Raw genomic sequence first — 14487 nt, forward strand, 5'->3', positions numbered from 1 at the left:
GTAGGGGTTTTTTTGTTTTTGTTTTTTTAAGTTCATTTATTTTGAGAGACATAGAGGGAGAGCGCAAGTGAGATAGGGGCAGAGAGAGAGGGAGAGAGGGAATCCCAAGTAGGTTCTGTGCTGACAGCAGAGGGCCCGATGTGGGGCTCGAACTCATAAACCAGGAGATCGCCACCTGAGCCGAAGTCAGAAGCTAAACTGACTGAGCTACCCAGGCGCCCCTAAATTTTTTTTTTAATTAAAAAGATATTTTTTGTTTTTGTTTTTGTTTTGTATTGTTTTTTAGAGAAAGTGCAAGCAGGGGAGAGGGGCAGCAGGAGAAGACGGAAAATCTTAGGCAGGCCCCATACTCAGCGAGGAGTCTGACTTGGGGCTCAATCTCATCACCTTAGGATCATGGCCTGAGCGGAAATCAAGAGTCAGACGCTCAAAAGACTGACCCACCCAGGTGCTCTGAAAGTAAATAAAGTTTGAGTTTTTTTATATGTACGTTACTGACTTTAAAGCTAAATTTTAAAACTTTTCTAATGATTTATTCAAATTTAGCCAAGTGGGTCCCCCAGGGTAAGATCTTTTTTCTCTCTCTATTCCCAACTTCTTCTTTTGTTTGTCCATGATTTTCTCCTTTCCTATTTTGAAATAACCAGTTTTATTTTGGGATAAATTCACTTTCTTTTCTCTGAACAAAAAATGCATCTTCATATCGCATACTTTTTCTTAATCCAAAACACCTCCTACTGTCCTCGCATAAAGTTGTTTCCCTTGTTATTTCTAGTTGCTTCCATCTCACACACTAACTAGAATCCTTAACCCTTAGTAACGTTTCTAGTGAAAACTAAGAAGTAAGCAATTGTAAATTTGTATTTTATACCAGCAATCTTTAGAGTCTCTGATTTGAAATACACTTCATAATTTCCAGAAGCATGTGCTCTTTGTTTAGAACAATCTTTCAATGGGGCACAAGACATGTTGGCTAGCCAACCCAAATTTATCCTTAGTTCTTCTGCAATAGGAAGCCAAAATTGGAATACCTATCTATAGTCATTTAATTCAAGTTTCACAGTGTTATCTTATTTGGAATGATCTAGAACGTCAATAAATTGTTTATCACTTAACCTAGCAAAATTCTAAAGCCTCAAAGTTATCAAAAAGATTTTAGAAGCTGTTTTTTTTTAAATTTTTTTTTTTTAATGTTTATTTATTTTTGAGACAGAGAGAGACACAGCATGAACGGGGGAGGGGCAGAGAGAGAGGGAGACACAGAATCGGAAGCAGGCTCCAGGCTCTGAGCCATCAGCCCAGAACCCGACGCGGGGCTCGAACTCACGGACCGCGAGATCGTGACCTGAGCTGAAGTTGGACGCTTAACCGACTGAGCCACCCAGGCGCCCCTAGAAGCTGTTTTTAAGCACACACTCCTTGAAACATAATTGTCGCTAAAAAGTTCAGGGGTACCTGGTTGGCTCAGTGGGTAGAGCGTGAGACTCTTGATCTCTAGGTCATGAGTTCAAGCCCCATGTGGAATGCAGAGTTTACTCAAAAAAATAATAAAAATAAGAATAAAATAAAATAAAATCTTAAAACGTTCACTTACAATCTTATCTCGCTTAAATCTATAGAACTGACTTGTTCCTAAACAGTCTATGTTTAGATTACTCACGAAGATGTTATAAGACAGTAGACAAAGTCAGCCATCATCCTAAGCTATTTTTCTTGCTAACAAATTTTAGAACAGAGATAACATGAATTTATTTAATAAACACTTAAAATAAAAGTCGTATGCTTGCAGATTTTCAATACTGATAACTCTGAAGACATACCTATTTTCATTGGACCAAAAAACCTAAACTAGCTTTAATAGTAAATATTTTCCCAAGTCACATGAACTTGAAAAGCATTGGGGTTAGTTTTTAAATATGTCTGAGAGTTTCAGCAATCTTTAATTCATAAATGTCTGTTTTTAAGCCAAATTAAATAGGAGCTCTTTTACAAATCAATATGGTAATTTGGTTTGAAGCACTAAAATAACTCACATCTACAACATACACATCACTTATCAATATACAGACAGATACAAACAGAGACCTTATAGTTTTTGTTTGAAAATTTTAGGGGTGCCTGGGAGGCTCAATCGGTTAGCATCTGACTTTGGCTCAGGTCATGAACTCACAGTTTGTAAGTTCGAGCTCCTGCTTTGGATTCTGTGTCTCCTCTCTCTCTGCCCTCCTCTGCTCATGCTTTGTCTGTCTCTCTCAAAAAATAAATAATAAAATACTTTTTTTAATTAAAAAAAGAAAATTTTAGCCATGAGATTGATATGATGATGTAAAACTCACTAGTTTATAAAAGGGCATTTGGATCAAAATTTTTTTTAATGTTAAGTTATTTATTTTGAGAGAGAGAGAGAGAGAGCACACACGCATGCGAGAGAGAGTGGGGCCAAGGGGCAGAGAGACAGGGAGAGAGAGAGAATCCCAAGTAGGCTATGTGTGGTCAGTGCAGAGCGGACTCAGGGCTTGATCTCACAAAACCATGAGATCATGACCTGAGCCAAAGTCAAGAGTTGGATGCTTAACCAAATGAGCCACCCAGGTAAACCCAAATTTTGTTTTGACAGGTGGAATAAATTAAGTTCATCTCCTCAAATGGCAAAAGCTTTTTACTAATACTTTCAGCAAGAACATTGAAGGGTTTTCTTTAGCGCAATTTCCAAATATTTCACTTTTTTTCTCCTTATGATGAGAAACTTCTCCCTACATTTTGCATTTTAAAGGATGGCTCCTAGTCCTCAAGAAGATAAAGAGTGGGCATGTAGAAAATCTACATCGCAAAGCCACAGAGATAGTATACAATTTTTCTCCAATAGAGTTTTGAGGATATATTTACCTATTATCAGAGGTCTGGAGTAATTACTATTAAACTTTTTCCTTCTTTTAAGTGCAGGGCCAGTTCTGTTTCTAAGGTCCTGATCTTTCACAACACCAGCAAGCTTTTTGAGATGAATGAGGGAGATACTGTTTTGGTAAGGATAGGTGGACTTTGAACTGTTCCCAGAGCTGCATTTCTGGTTTTGTAGAGATTTGCAAGATAGAGACAATTGTTCCCATTTGCGCAAAGAATTGAGTTGTGCCCTGAATAATATCAACAGGCCGATTTTCCCACTCAACCACATATTCTCTCATTTCCTTCTTTATATCAAGGAGATTTCTAACTCAGATATAAATTAAAAGATTTCTATATTCGAGAACTTCGGGGTTTGAAATAGCTGCCTTAAGAAAAAAAATCTGTATGAAGGGTTCAGCAAAGGCCTTTAGATGCTCATCTTTCCGAGTGTATGATTCAACCTTAGACCAATTCACCTTAGTTGGAGGAGTTTCTGCTGTTGCTTCTATCAGCCCCTGAATATCAGCCTCCATTTGAGACATTTCCAGGTCATTTGTAGCAGAGCCTGGGAGAAATTACAGCCATTTGTTTCCTCTGGGGGAGGAAGTTCCCAAAGGAGTCATTTAGCTTGTCTGATAACTACAGTATAATCGTGGATGCGAGGAACATCCCTTAATAACCAGACTTGGTCCCCGTGAGTAGATTTGCGAATGGCTACTAATCTTCCTAATTCCTGTCTGAATTTGGTAGCATCTTCTGTAACTGGAGGTAAAAGGCCTTCATATTTAGAAGATCTGCTGCCATCCAGGGTTCATGAATTCTTTGAGGTAGATGTCCAGGATATGTTCACGAAGACATTGCATAGGAAAGCCTGAAGCTCTCAGATCCTGGTACAGAGCCCTGGAAAGTGGGAGTAGTTGTAAGTGATACAACGCAAACTTTACTGTCCATCTGGGGTATTTCTGCTAAATTCACGCCCTGGCTTTTAGTGTTTATATAACTAACTGGTATATCCTAGGCCTGGAGATCACACAGAATGCTTCCTGTAAATCTTACAAAGAGAAGGCAGTCAAAACAGGTGTAGGGGCCAAGGGCAGGCTGCCACATGATGGTTTTTTGGCATGAACGTTATTTTGAGCTAAAAGCAGTCAAAACCAGCAGATTCAGGAAAAGCTCTTTGCCTCCCTCCTCAACTGCCTGCTTGTACCAGGAAGAGAGTGATTCATAGAGATTCTTCTTTAACTAAGAAATATACCCACGTAATATGGCAACCTTTGTTTTCCAAACATGTTTCCCTTTCTTGCTAGTGGTCTACCTTCTATTTGCATTCTCAGAACCCTACCCCTCTCCTTAGCGCATGTAAGAACCATGTTTCTCCACTGTATCTGGAATTTCCATGTCTGTGTGGATTCCCGTTAATTGCGTCGCTAAATTTGATTTTCTCCTGTTAATCTGTCTCATGTCAGTTCGGTTTTTAGCCCACCTAGAAAGACTTCGAATGATAGAGGAAATTCTTCCTTCTCAACACAGGCAGCTGGGCGTTTAAGGGATTTTGTACGGAAGTCGGAGGAGTTCGGAGATCTAAGGAAATTTGCTAAAATGAGGGGGTTGGATTTTGAGAGGAGGGGTGGTTACACGAGGGGCCTAGAGATCCGTAAGATCTTCTGGAGGGTCGGGGACCAGAAGTTGCGGATAAAAGGGTGGAGAAGAGGGTGGAGTCGAAAAAGTGTACTCCCAAAGATAATCAGGAAAAAGAAAGACTTAAACCCATCTCTAGCTGCAAATGGAGTCCACATTTCTTTCCAACCACGTTTTATGACACAGGCAAAAGAAAATAATGACCATCTCTGGAACGGGATCAATAGAAAATGAAAGCACTCCCAAAAAATTTTGACCAAAGTCACTATATCCAAGGGACCAGTTCCACCAAATATTTTCTCTTGATAATCTAAATGTGTATATAGGTAAGGAGGCAGGCCGAGATCCAGGGGACTAACACTTCAAGAATTCGGCCCCTCTGCTGGCTTTTGTCAGAGGTGCCAGGATCTCTCAGCTACAGCAGGTCACAGTGAGCAGTGTCTAGCCCGCTGTGATCGCCAACTGTAGGGGCAGAATTTTCCTTTTGCTCTTCTAGGTTCTTTGGCTGGTCTAACGATCAAATCGACGCAAGGCATATTAACCAGAGAAAACCAAAATGATATACGTTGGGAAGGCCCATAAAGACATGAAGATTCAAAAGGCAATCACAGAATAGAAGCTTATAGAATACCTTGAGCTATGGAAAGAGTCTAGGGATGCAAAGGGGAGGGAGGCCTTTCATAAGAAGGTTTAGAAGATAAAGGCTGCCCTGCTAGGCAGCTAAGTTTCTTAGGTAAGAAGTTATCTGTGTGCTAAGAGCTCTCTCCCTGGTACAGGTCCCCTCTCTGGTGTGAATGTAGGCAGATGAGGGTACAGGGAAGAGCTTTTCTCGAATCTGCTGGGTATTCATCGCCTTTAGGTTAAAATAATCCTTTTGCCAAAGAAACATGTTTTGGGGTGGCAAAATCTGCTCCCCTTCATAGCTGAATCCTAGATCTGTGATCAATTGCTCAGCTTAAACCAAATTATATCCGGAGGATATCATTTTCACACCTCGGATTCACATTCAAAGTATTTTTCTGCTTCTTACAGTGCAAGAGAAGGAATGAAACCAACACTGGAAGCCAGATTTGAGAGGGAGAGACACCTGGGTAATCAGAAGGCTTTGTTCCCTAAAGCCCAGTTAAATAGTGTTGAGCCATCACTCAGTGCTAACAGAAACAGTTTTCTCTTGCATTGCTCTAAAACCAACTACTAAATAATGTTAAAATATCTTTGAGGCAATAATGTATAATCACTCACAGTTCTTTTGAAGGGAATGTGGCTAAGATGAAAAAAAAAAAAGCCCAAAGGCAGAGAGCTTTTAACGACCAGCCATTTGGCAATATTACCATCCACACTCCCTCCTGCCCTACTCCCCTCCCTCCAACCCTTAGTATAAATCTTCTCTCTGGATTTAGCGTTGGACAGAGAGATTGTGAAATCACTTAAAAAAAAAAAAAAGTTCTTGGTGTTGTTCTTCATTTGTTCTGTTCACTTTGGTACATTTTTTTTTAAAATTTTTTTTTAACGTTTATTTATTTTTAAGACCGAGAGAGACGGAGCATGAACGGAGGAGGGGCAGAGAGAGGGAGACACAGAATCGGAAACAGGCTCCAGGCTCTGAGCTGTCAGCACAGAGCCCGACGCGGGGCTTGAACTCAAGGACCGTGAGATCATGACCTGAGCCGAAGTCGGACGTCCAACCGGCTGAGCCACCCAGGCACCCCAACTTTGGTACATTTTAAAATATCGATGCGGTAGGGGCTCCTGGGTGGCTTAGTCGGTTCAGCGCCCGACTTCGGCTGAGGTCACGATCTGAGTTTGAGCCCCGTGTTGGGCTCTGCGCTAACAGCTTAGAGCCTGGAGCCTGCCTCAGATTCTATGTCTCCCTCTCTCTGCTCCCCCCCCCCCAAAAAGAAATAAACATTAATTTTTTTTTTTTAAATATCAGTGTGTTAGAGAGCGTGCTGAGTTTTGAGGTTGTATATCCACCTGTTCTGGAAGAGGATTTCAATCCATCAGTCAGAGAACTCAAGTTGCCTCCATAGCAGGTGGTCTTGACCTCTAAGGCCAGGAAATAGCAGATGACACAGAGAACCACCAATTGAGAGAGAGACAGAGAGAGAGAGAGGCAAGCATGAGATTTCTCTCAGAAGCAACATTACTTATATCTTTTCTGCTGATTTTACAGAGAGAAGAGAGGGGAGCTGGTAACAAAGTCCCCAGAGGACACATGGGAGTCACAGTGTTGTCTCAGGTGCTGATGAAGAAAGGAACCCCACGTGATTGGCAGGCATGGTCCAAGCCTGTATGGACAGTTCTTGACGTACCTTCAGATGGAAGTGTCCATGGAACAATCGTCATCTGCAGTGGCCCATTCACAGCTTTTCTTTATTCAATTTTCATACAGTTCTACTTGGAGATACTAATAGCCAAGGGAACAGTCTGAGGGTCAAGGTCTAGGTGTTACGTTTTCTCCCCAGGTAGGGGTCCTGTGGTAGCTCTCCCAGCTTCTCTGTGCTCCAAGGCCTCTGAATGGACAGATTGTTCTTTCTTAAATAAATCTCAGCATTATTTCCTTTCTTTTCACTTCTGAGAGCACACTTCAAATAGAGACATTGCAAAAAGCAAATGTCCTCTCTGTGCTTCTTAAGGGGTTTGCAGAGGTGCGCTTGAAATCTTTACTTTTTTCATACATATCAAATTTATCTATCTACCTATCATTTATCGATCTGTTATATATTTCAACTATTTTAAGAGGGGGCTATGGCACAGTTGGGGCCAGCTTCCACAGTTGGTCAGTGAATCAAAAAATTTGCCAAGGAATCCGTGAAATAGGAAACACGTATATATTAGACATCCATCTAGCAGCCTTTTTATGAGGGGATGGGGCGTGTCCACCAGTTGGGAAATTCTGCATGGATTTTCTTGCACATACTCATAACTTCTAGTAAAAGTATACAGACAATTAAGAAGCAATGAGCAAGCAGAGTCACTCCCAATAAGTGAGTCTCAGAGGTTGGCACGTGAACCACTTGGAGGGCTTATTAAAATACAGATTGCTGGGGTGCCTGGGTGGCTCAGTCGGTTGAGCGACTGACTTCGGCTCAGGTCATGATCTCACGGTTTGCGAGTTCGAGCCCCGCGTTGGGCTCTGTGCTGCCGGCTCAGAGCCTGGAGCCTGCTTCTGATTCTGTGTCTCCCTCTCTCTCTGCCCCTCCCCACTCATGCTCTGTCTCTGTCTCAGAAATAAATAAATATTGAAGAAAATTAAAAAAAAAATACAGATTGCTGAACCCCATCCCTAGAGCTTTGGATTCAGTAGATCTGGGACGGGGTCTGAGAATTTGGGTTTCTAACCAGTTTCTAGGTGATGTTGATGTGGCCGGTCAAGGGATCACTCCTTGAGAACCACTGTTGGAGATTTTCATCAGACTTCACAGAAAATATGTCATATTTTATAGAAAGAAGAAATAATGTTGGTAAGTAGGAGAGGTCGTTAATAGAAAGTAGGTTGAGAGTGAATATAAATATGTATGTATTAGGGCCACCCGGGTGGCTCAGTCGGTTGAGCATCCAAATTCGACTCGGGTCATGATCTCACAGTTGCTGAGTTCAAGCCCCGCATCAGGCTCACTGCTGTCAGCACAGAGCTCACTTTGGATCCTCTGTCCCCCTTTCACTGCCCTTCCCCCACTCACGCTCTCTCTCAAAAATAAGCAAATATTAAAAAAAATATATATATATATGTATTTTATAAACTTGGATATACAGCAATCCATATTCACTTGCATGTTTTCCCCTAGAGCACTTGTAAATTGACATATGATGTTGATAATGTGCTATGAATAGCTGGCTTTACAAGAGGAGGAAGGAAGTCCTTTTAGGAAATGAGATTGTTCTTTAAAACCCTTTCCCTCTACACTGAACAAGTTAAGCTCTCAGGGCTTCCTTACTCCCCTGTAAACTGGCCATGATTGCAAATACATTACAGGGTTCTTTTGAAGACAAAAGGTATGCTATATAGCAGGTTTTTTTTTTCATAGTAAGTAGGGGAGGAAATGGGGGAAAATCCCTAAGGACCTAGTAGAGAACAACTTTATTGAGGTCTCCTTGATCATGTTTTAAAAACAAAAGCATATTTTCCCTTTTTAATCTATAAGAGATGTTTGTTTTCATATAAAAATATTTTACACAATTTGACATTAACCACATTTATCTTTTGATTTTTTTTTTTTTTTCATTACCCTTCAGGCGCAGGGGTGAGCCCAGTGCAGGGCTCGCGACCCTGGGATCAAGAACTGGGCTGAGATCAAGAGTCAGACACTTAACAGACTAAGCCACCCAGGTGCCCCTATCTTTAGATTGCTGCTAGGAAGAACAACTACTTTAGTTTGACAAACTTAGGAAAATGCTTTGTAAACAGGAAGGCATCACAGTTTTCTTATTATTAGATGTTGTTTTACTTTGGCAAACATGTGAGGCATTCATTAGCGCATCCACTGACTTCGATGTCTCATGTATAGATTTCTTGGGCTGATGTTTGGGCTTTACATGATCAAACATGTGATAAGATTTTTTTGTTTTGTTTTCTTTTTGTCCCGATGTTGTCTGTAATCTTAAAATTTTACTTCCAGATTGAGTTTCAGAGATGGAACAAGGTCAACACCATTTTGAGAGTGTAATTGACCTATGGATTTATTTATTTCTCTCTCTCTCTTTTTTAAAGTAAGTTCTACACCCAGCGTGGAGCTTGAACTCACAACCCAGAGATCAAGAGTCACACGCTAGAGGCGCCTGGGTGGCGCAGTCGGTTAAGCGTCCGACTTCAGCCAGGTCACGATCTCTCGCGGTCCGTGAGTTCGAGCCCCACGTCGGGCTCTGGGCTGATGGCTCAGAGCCTGGAGCCTGTTTCCGATTCTGTGTCTCCCTCTCTCTCTGCCCCTCCCCCGTTCATGCTCTGTCTCTCTCTGTCCCAAAAATAAATAAACGTTGAAAAAAAAATTAAAAAAAAAAAAAAAAGAGTCACACGCTCTACTGACTGAGCCAGCCAGGCACCCCTTGTTTATCTCTTAATAAAGTAACAAATTTAGGGGACAGTGAGTGAATATAACAGCTAATGATTTTTGTGTTACATCATTACCCCAGCTCTAGCATAATCAAAATTTTAAATGTGTATCTTACATTCACAGAAAAGTACTGTTTTAATGTCATGTCTAACTAAAAGAATCTGAAAACAAATATTCCAATTTATGCATGATCCATTTAATCATTATTTCTTGAACACCTCCTTTGCTGACACTGACACCATCTCCATGAGGGAGGTAGAGATAAGTAAGACACAATTTTGATTCTTGGCTTTCCAGCAATTGACCAGAGAGCCGTTGGACTTTTTCCCTTTAAAGATAACCATCTACTTAAAGCTAATGATCTTAACAGCACGGCTAAAGTAACTGGTCTGGGAACTGGGGAGTCAGACAGAGGTTGTTGTGAAACCCTGTTCAGCTGCTCCCGAGGTATGTGATGGTGGGAAGGTGACTTAAATCTTTCCACTTGTCAGTTTTTCAGTCTGTACAGTGGGGACAATTTACTGCGCAGGGTCTTGTGACGAGTGGAAACAATATATTTTAAAAACATGAAAAGCAGTGACCCGTGCTTAGATCTTCCATCTCGGCTCCTTTCTACTTGCTTTTTGAGTTAGCTTGAGTTTGTGAGTTGGTCTCACGCCAGGACTTTTGGACACGTGAAGATGGCTGCCTGGTTGCGTGCCCAGATCATGGTTCTGGGAGCTGCAATGAGATGGCCAGGAAGGATCCCCTATGGCTGTTCTTGTCGGAAGCGGGCAATGGCCATCATAACCATGTACGATGTCATGTCCTTCCCTGCCCCTCAGCGAAAGCTAAAAAGGGAAGATAGAGTTCATCTGTAATTGAATAGAACTCAAAGTTAAGTTTATGGTTCAGCAAGGAGCATACCACAGTTTTACATTGGACGTGGAGATCCAAATTAAGCTTTTTTTTTTTTACTCTCAAAAAATTTTTACTATGGGTGTTAGAAATGTCCCTGTGTAAGAGAAACAAGGACTGAGCCCATTCCTTTCCTCTTTTAATTTTTGAAAGTCTCCGAAAGTAGATGGGTGTTAGGTAGGTACTTAGGAAGTTTCCAGATAAATTCTGGAGAAATAAAGATCAAACTGGGAGCGCCAATACTCTATTTAAAGACATGTAAATTGGGGCGCCTGGGTGGCGCAGTCGGTTAAGTGTCCGACTTCAGCCAGGTCACGATCTCGCGGTCCGTGAGTTCGAGCCCCGCGTCGGGCTCTGGGCTGATGGCTCAGAGCCTGGAGCCTGTTTCCGATTCTGTGTCTCCCTCTCTCTCTGCCCCTCCCCTGTTCACGCTCTGTCTCTCTCTGTCCCAAAAATAAATAAATGTTGAAAAAAAAATTAAAAAAAAAAATAAAGACATGTAAATTAAGCATTGATCCACGAAGAGTTTATTGTTAATGTCTAATGTTAATGTCTTCAGGATTGCATAGGCAAATCAAAGATGCATGGATATTGCAACCATATATAAATTCGATAGTGGAGCAAAAAGACCACAGCTCACCATGTATTTTGATTGTATGTATAGTTTTCTTTTTTAACTCTTTAGAGATAAATTGGAAGCTTTAGGTACACCTGTATATGTTTTTGTGGGATACAAACACAGTGTTGAGGCTTAGAATGCTCTACCCTGAAATATGACAGATTGCATGTTGACTGTATTTAAACTGGAGATATTTGAGAAATAGAAAGTATAGGGAGGACACTGACCTCCCCCTTTTTCCCCGAAGCAGGCCACAGACCTTAATGTGAGGGTGCCTGGGTGGTTCAGTCAGTTGGACATCCGACTTTGGTTCAGGTCATGATCTCAAAGTTGCGAGACGGAGTCCCGCTACGGGCTCGTGCTGGGCGTGGAACCTGCTTAAGATTCTCTCTCTCTCTCTCTCTCTCTCTGCCCCTCTCCCACTTGCAGGTGCATGCATGCTCTCTCTCTCTCTCTCAAAAACAAAAAAAAAATTATGAAAGAACAAGCCTTGGTAAGTGTGCCCCAGTTTACTACTCTTAGTTCAGACCCTTTCGTCCTGTCTCATTTTCCGCGACTTTCCACTGTTCATCAAACTTAGTATGAAAACACATAGGCTTAGCTGTTTCTTCGGGTCCTCATCACAAAAGTTCCTATGCCACGTGAATCTTATGTGAAATGAAACGTATCTGCTTTTCTCCTGTTCATCTGTCTTTGCCAGTTTAGTTTTCAGACCCAGCGAGGGACCCTAAGGGGGATGAGGAGAAGTTTTTCCTTCTCTCCACTGTGCACATACGTCTGCGTCTAACAACTTACGTATTAATTCAACACTTGCTCTTTAATGTTACTGGCACCAAAAAGCCCACCAAGAAATCGTCATAAATTTACTAACATCCAAAAGTAGGGGAAGTGCCCTGCTGCACATTGTTCGTATAATCCTTTCACCTCATCTCCTCTACATTTTGAAAGCCTGATATGCCTAATAGCGATAGGTTTTGACTTACAGCAATTTACACCCAAAGTCCTTTGCCAAGAGTATCCCATGTTATTATTTGTGGATCTAAAAGCAGGCACGTCACAAATTATATTTGTCAGTAGGTCTCCCCTCTTGTGCCCTGGCATATAAAATCTTCCTTCCCTCCTCGTCCCTCTTCTCCACTTGCCTGGCCTTAGTCTTTCTGGGATCTGTGACCATTGGCTTCAGACACAATTCCTACTCTTTCTCCTCTTTAATCACAATACAGGATTGGGGCACTTGGGTGGTTCAGTCGGTTAAGCATCTGACTCTTGATTTCGGCTCAGGTCATGATCTCACGGTTTGTGAGTTAGAGCCCCCATACTGGGCTCTATGCTGATAGCACCAAGCCTATTTGGGATTCTCTCTCTCTCTCCCTCTCTCTCTGCCCCTTCCCTGCACGTGCACAGGAGCATGTGTGCTCTCTCTTTCTCTCAAAATAAATAAACATAGGGGCGCCTGGGTGGCTCAGTCGGTTGAGCGTCCGACTTCGGCTCAGGTCATGATCTCGCGGTCCGGGAGTTCGAGCCCCGCGTGGGGCTCTGTGCTGCCAGCTCAGAGCCTGGAGCCTGTTTCAGATTCTGTGTCTCCCTCTCTCTGACCCTCCCCCATTCATGCTCTGTCTCTCTCTGTCTCAAAAATAAACATTAAAAAAAAATAATAATAAATAAACATAAAAGAATAAAAAAAACATACAGGGTTGGATGTTCTATAAATCTTGTCATACTATACAGAATAGAAAAATTCTTTATCAGTAATAAAGTAAGGTATTTACTCCCCCCCGCCTTTTTGTCCTAAAAAGTTTGTCATCGAGGTCTTCATGGGAATATAACAGTAAATTACCCTTTAATGGAAAAATCATATTTGATTTATAGATTTCTTTTCCCTCTAAGAACGTAATTTACCAACCTACCTTTAGTTAAGAATTGTCCGTGTTGGCTAATCATTAATGCATTTCTGTGACTTCTAAGTAACTAGCATTCAAATGTGGACCTAAAAAAAAAAATCACAGTATTCTTTTCATGGTAATCTGAAATCTTGTAGGCAATGCATTAAAGCTGATCATTTGCAAATGAAGAGAAGTTACTCGCCAAATTCATAGTTTCCCATTTAAGAAATTAATAAAGATATCCCCAAATGGATCTCCATATGGATTCTGGCATAAAATTTTCTGGCGGAGCTCTGAAACTTATACGTGGATACACATCAATAATAAATCATCGAAATCTAAGTGAACAACGAAGCCCCAGGCCACTTCCTATCAGTCAACTTTCTTCCATCTTTTGCCTTTTGGCAAGAAGTGTTTTGGCAAGCTTTCTAGGAGCGAGGTGTTAACAATGCACAAACACAAGTTGCTCTGGTGCCCAGAAGTAGCATCGCTAGATTTTTGTGAAATGCAAACTCACTCCATCATCCCCCAAAGGAAACCGCGGGATAGTGGGTACTTTAGTTTTTCTTATGCAGAAAGAAAAGAGTGTGCACTCCCAACAAGCACATAAAAACAAATAGCTTGTGGTGGATTTCATGATAAGGAATGACTGCATCTCAAAAGTGATTTCTAAGGTTTGGACAATGACAGTGGTCAAAATTCTCCCAATAGGATATTTATACGGAATTACTGCAGCCCGCTCAGATTCAGTTGAAAATAGTCTCACACCATCAGAAAAGGAAGTATTTACACAAAAATGGAAATGATTATTATTTTTTTTTTCCACCTGGAACTGAAATTGTTCACCGGTCACAGCTGAAAGAGGAAAACAGGCAGATTGGTGACCCTTTCTTACTTTCTCAGCTGGACATCGCGCATGTCAACGGAACGTATCTGCACAAACAGCACACTTTTATATTCAGGAAGGGATATTTCAGAACAAGCTTTTGTAAAACAATACTCCATTTTCTGTGGTTTGGGGTAGAGCCAAGGCAAAATTTAGATTTCTTCCATTTCATAAATGAACTCCACCATAAACAAAACTAAGTCTGTAAAGCAGATTTATAATACAGCCATTGTATGGGATTCAACATGACGGCAAAATATCACTTTTGACAAAATCCAGGCCACTGAAAATACTTGCTGCCAGAAGCGCTTATAATTACAAGGAAAGGCGATTGGTAATGAATTCTTTTAACTCTGAATTTCAAATCTTGGGACTGAATGTGGCCCATTATTGGAGTTCAAAGGCAACTATCTCTAGAATTGTTCTTTTAATGCTTGTTGGATGGTTTTAGTTGTTCTTTTCTTGTAGGCACACAATTGTTGTCTTGATCTTTGTGATAAAAAGAGCTTCGCTAGATCTTTGTAGTGAACCCAGTTGGCTTGGTAACATGCCTGTAGTCAGAATTCCAAAGTGGGGAAACAAAGGCTCAGAAATTATAGGCTGAGAACTGTTTGTTCAGGACTGTGGGAA

The 14487-nt window shown here is 41.3% G+C and overlaps 1 long non-coding RNA gene across 1 annotated transcript in view; it reads right to left on the minus strand.

Moving 5' to 3' along the window:
- Nucleotides 1-6461: 6461 nt before the first annotated feature.
- Nucleotides 6462-14487, minus strand: part of LOC111560609 — a 285719-nt gene continuing 277693 nt past the window's right edge. The window contains exons 8-9 of the long non-coding RNA XR_002742603.2: nt 12996-13075; nt 6462-7034 (exon numbers count right to left, since the gene is read on the minus strand). This is a non-coding gene — a long non-coding RNA (uncharacterized LOC111560609). The remainder of the gene's footprint in view (nt 7035-12995; nt 13076-14487) is intronic.

This window comes from Felis catus, chromosome A1 (genome assembly GCF_018350175.1).
Source record: "Felis catus isolate Fca126 chromosome A1, F.catus_Fca126_mat1.0, whole genome shotgun sequence".
Lineage (NCBI taxonomy): Eukaryota > Metazoa > Chordata > Mammalia > Carnivora > Felidae > Felis > Felis catus.